The sequence below is a fragment of the Cebus imitator genome, unplaced genomic scaffold (genome assembly GCF_001604975.1).
Source record: "Cebus imitator isolate Cc_AM_T3 unplaced genomic scaffold, Cebus_imitator-1.0 Scaffold399, whole genome shotgun sequence".
Taxonomy (NCBI): domain Eukaryota; kingdom Metazoa; phylum Chordata; class Mammalia; order Primates; family Cebidae; genus Cebus; species Cebus imitator.
Window position 1 is genome coordinate 140,099 of NW_016107714.1, and position 4,029 is coordinate 144,127.

The following is a 4,029-nucleotide window of genomic DNA, read 5'->3' on the forward strand; positions in this document are numbered from 1 at the left end:
GCAGAAGATTCAAAGGTTTCAGTTTTAGACCAAAAAAAAAAAAAAAAAAAAAAGGATTAAATAAGATAATGCATACACATGGATTACTACAATTTGTAGCATGCAGACATGACTCAATGCATGGCAACTATGGATAATATAATAACAGTAACAGTAATAAGGCCTAAGTCCAGTAGTTGCACCAAATCATGTTTTGGGAACTCCAGTCTTCCAGAGGAATATACTTGTCCTTCCTAAAGAAGTGGGCAGAGAGTCCTAACAGCCCAGGTTCAGCTGAATTCTTATGTGTTGATGCCTTTCCCAGGGAAACCTCAGCTCCTAGTCACAAAATGAGGGGAAAGGCCCTACTTTCATTTAAAAGAACTCTTGGCCAGGCATGGTGGCTCACACCTGTGATCTTAGCACTGTAGGAGGTTGTGGCAGGAGGATTACTTGAGCCCAGGACTTTGAGACCAGCCTGGGCAACATGGTGAGACCCACCCTCTACAAAAAAAAAATACAAAAATTAGCCAGATGTGGTGGTTTGCACCTATGGTCCCAACTACTTGGGAAGATGAGGTGGGAGGATCACTTGAGCCAAAGAGGTCAAGGCTAAGATGAGTCGTGATTATGCCACTGTCCTCCAGCCTGGGTGACAGAGAAAGACTCTGTCTCAAAAATAAAAAAATAAAAGCTACCCTTCTGGGTAGGCAAGCCTGAGTATTGGGTAGAGCTTGACTTTTAAAAGAATCATCCCTTGAAGAGGCTTCCAGCCCCACTTTCCCCATCACCACCCCTTTCCCCCCAACTTCTCCCGTCTCCCAAGATGAGGATAGGGAGGCCAGGAAACAAACCCCCAGGTGCTTGCCAGGCAGTGTGGGTGTGGAAGTGAGAGACTGCTTGATAAGAAGAGGAGAGTGTGGTTACTGGAGCCTGGATCTTTGGATATCTTCTAAGCCAGCCCAAGGTTCACAACACATGAAAAGTGGACAGTGGTATTCAGACAGACTGAACATTGAGAGATACTGAATATTTGGTCATAGACCACTGCAATAAAGCAAGTTGCACACAGCTTTTTTGGTTTCCTAGTGCATATAAAAGTTATGTTAACACTACACTGGACTCTATTAACTGTGCAATAGCACTATGTCTAAAAAACAATGTACATACCTTAATTTTAAAATACTTTATTGCTGAATCGCAGCAAGCACGATGGCAGGAGATACGTGGGTCCTGTACTCCAGCCTCTGGAGACCAAGATTTGCCTTCTGCTTACCCTGGACTGAGGTGCTCATGACAGAGTCAGTGAAGAGGAGAAAATTTGTTCTGGTGAGTCCTAGCACCCCTACCCCCCAAGTATATCATGGCTGAGGAGTGGGCACCAGGGACCAGACTGAGGTTGGGTTTCAAACTAAGATACTTGATTCTTGTAGTTAAGATAAAGAGCTTTGAGTACTTGACGGTGAAAATGTCATAATCCATGTTAACATGAACAGCTTGAAGGCATAATAATTAAAGAACACACTTGGACTTGTGGCACATGGAAATATGTGCACAGAAAAGAGAAATCTGTAATTCTTTAAAAGTAGGAAGACATTCTTCCTTGCCAAAATGCATACATTCGGCTCAGTTACCAAGCTTGAAAATCTCCAAGAATTAAAGAGGCTGTGTCCCTGGGATCCCATCACAGCCCTTGGTGTTACAGCAGTATGTTCTGCAGTGACCATGATTGACTCTATATTTGCGATATCAGCCCTTATATACAACTGGAGGAAGTATGAATTTCATCACACACAACTATTGTGATTACCAAAATCATGCTTCGTTCACACTGTTCCTCCCTTTAGCACCATTGGGTTGTAGCCATCCTACTTTCATTTTTGTTTTGACTGTGTACACACCGCTTTGTAATCAGCTCTCCGAACATAGTAAACACTGATACAAATGTAGCCTGGAGAGATCCTCTTTCAATTGTTCCATCTGGATTCACCACATTTGCTGCTTTCTTGTTTGTCTTGGGATTCATTTTAGGAACAATCATAGCTATTGGGAAGTTTTTTGTTTGTTTTTACTTTATAAGTTCTGGGATGCATATGCAGATTGTGCAGGTTTGTTGCATAGGTATACATGTGCTGTGGTGGTTTGCTGCACTTGTCAACTTGTCATCTAGGTTTTAAGCCCCACATGCATTAGGTGTTTGTCCTAATGCTCTCCCTCCCTTGGCCCCCAACCTCGCAACAGGCCCTGGTGTGTGATGTTCCCCTCCTTGCGTCTGTGTGTTTTCATTGTTCAACTCCTACTTATGAGTGAGAACATGCAGTGTGTTTTTTGTTCCTGTGTTATTTTGCTGAGGATGATGGTTTCCAGCTTCATTCATGTCCCTGCAAAGGACATGAACTCATCCTTTTTTATGGCTGCATAGTATTTCCTGGTGTATATGTCCCACATTTTCTTTAACCAGTCTATCATTGATGGGCATTTGGGCTAGTTCTATGTCTTTGCAATTGTGAATATTGCTGCAAGAAACATACATGTGCATGTATCTTTATAATCCTTTGGGCATATAGCCAGTAATGGGATTGCGGGGTCAAATGGTATTTCTGGTTCTAGATCCTTGAGGAATCACCACAGTCTTCCACAATGGTTGAACTAATTTACACTCCCACCAACAGTGTAAAAGCGTTCCTATTTCTCTACATCCTCTCCAGCATCTGTTGTTTCCTGACTTTTTAATGATCGCCATTCTGTGGCATGAGATAGTATCTTACTGTGATTTGGATTTGCATTTCTCTAATGACCAGGAAGTTGTTTTTTATCCAGATGAAAATCATCCTCAGAAACAAAACTTTTAGTCAGTCATGGATTGAAGAGAAGGCTAAAGATTGAATTCAGTCTTATTGATTAGAAGTCTTTGTTTTTCTTTATAATATAGGAAGTAGATGGAGGAACTTTAAACAGGTATTTGTGTAGTCAGGGGTCCCTGAAGGAGATGGCCTGCAGTGGCCAATGAGAGAAGGCTATCACCAGTACAGCTTAATACTAGAACAGTTGAAATAAAAAGCAGGTAAGAGGGCTGGGCGCCATGGCTCATGCCTGTCATCCTAGCACTTTGGGAGGCCAAGGCTGGTGGATCACCTGAAGTCAGGTGTTCAAGACCAGACTGACCAACATGGTGAAACTCCATCTCTACTAAAAATACACAAGTTGGCTGACTCCATTTTTGGACTCAGCCTGCCTGCACCCAGGTGAAAAATAAATAATTAACAAACAAATAAATAAATAAATAAAAAGAAAAAACATATACAAAAATTAGCTGGGTGTGGTGTAGGCGCCTGTAATCCCAGCTACTCAGGAGGCTAAGGCAGGAGAATTGCCTGAACCTGGGAGGCAGAGATTGTAGTGAACCCAGATCGTGCCATTGCACTCCAGCCTGGGCAACAAGAGTGAAACTCTGTCAAGAAAGAGAAAGAAAGAAAGGAAAGGGAGAGAGAGAGAGAAAGGAGGGAGGGAGGGAAGGAAGGAAGGAGACAGAGAAAGAAAGAGAGAGAAAAAAGAGAAAGAAAGAAAGCGAGAAATAGAGAGAAGGAAAGAAAGAAAGAAAAAAGAGAAGCTCTTTAGTTTAATTAGATTCTATTTGTCAATTTTTGTTTTTGTTGCAATTGTCTTTGGCATCTTCATCATGAAATCTTTGCCTGTTCCTATGTCCAGAAAGGTATTGTCTAGGCTGTCTTCCAGGGTTTTTATAGTTTTGGGTTTTACATTTAAGTCTTTAATCCATCTTGAGTTGATTTTTGTATATGGTGAAAGGAAAGGGTCCAGTTTCAATCTTCTGTATATGGCTAGCACCATATACAGAAGTTATGGCTAGGTCATAGTACCCAGGTATTTAGTGAAACATTATCCCAGCACCATTTATTGAATAGGGAGTCCTTTCCCCATTTCCCCACTGCTTGTCTTTGTCAGTTGTGTTGAAATCAGATGGTTGTAGGTGTGTGGGCTTATTTCTGGGCTCTCTATTCTGTTCCATTGGTCTATGTGTCTTTTGTATAT

General features: G+C 41.8%; 1 pseudogene; it reads left to right on the top strand.

The window, feature by feature from the left end:
* Positions 1-1,191: 1,191 nt before the first annotated feature.
* Positions 1,192-4,029, top strand: part of LOC119468236 — a 12,845-nt pseudogene continuing 10,007 nt past the window's right edge.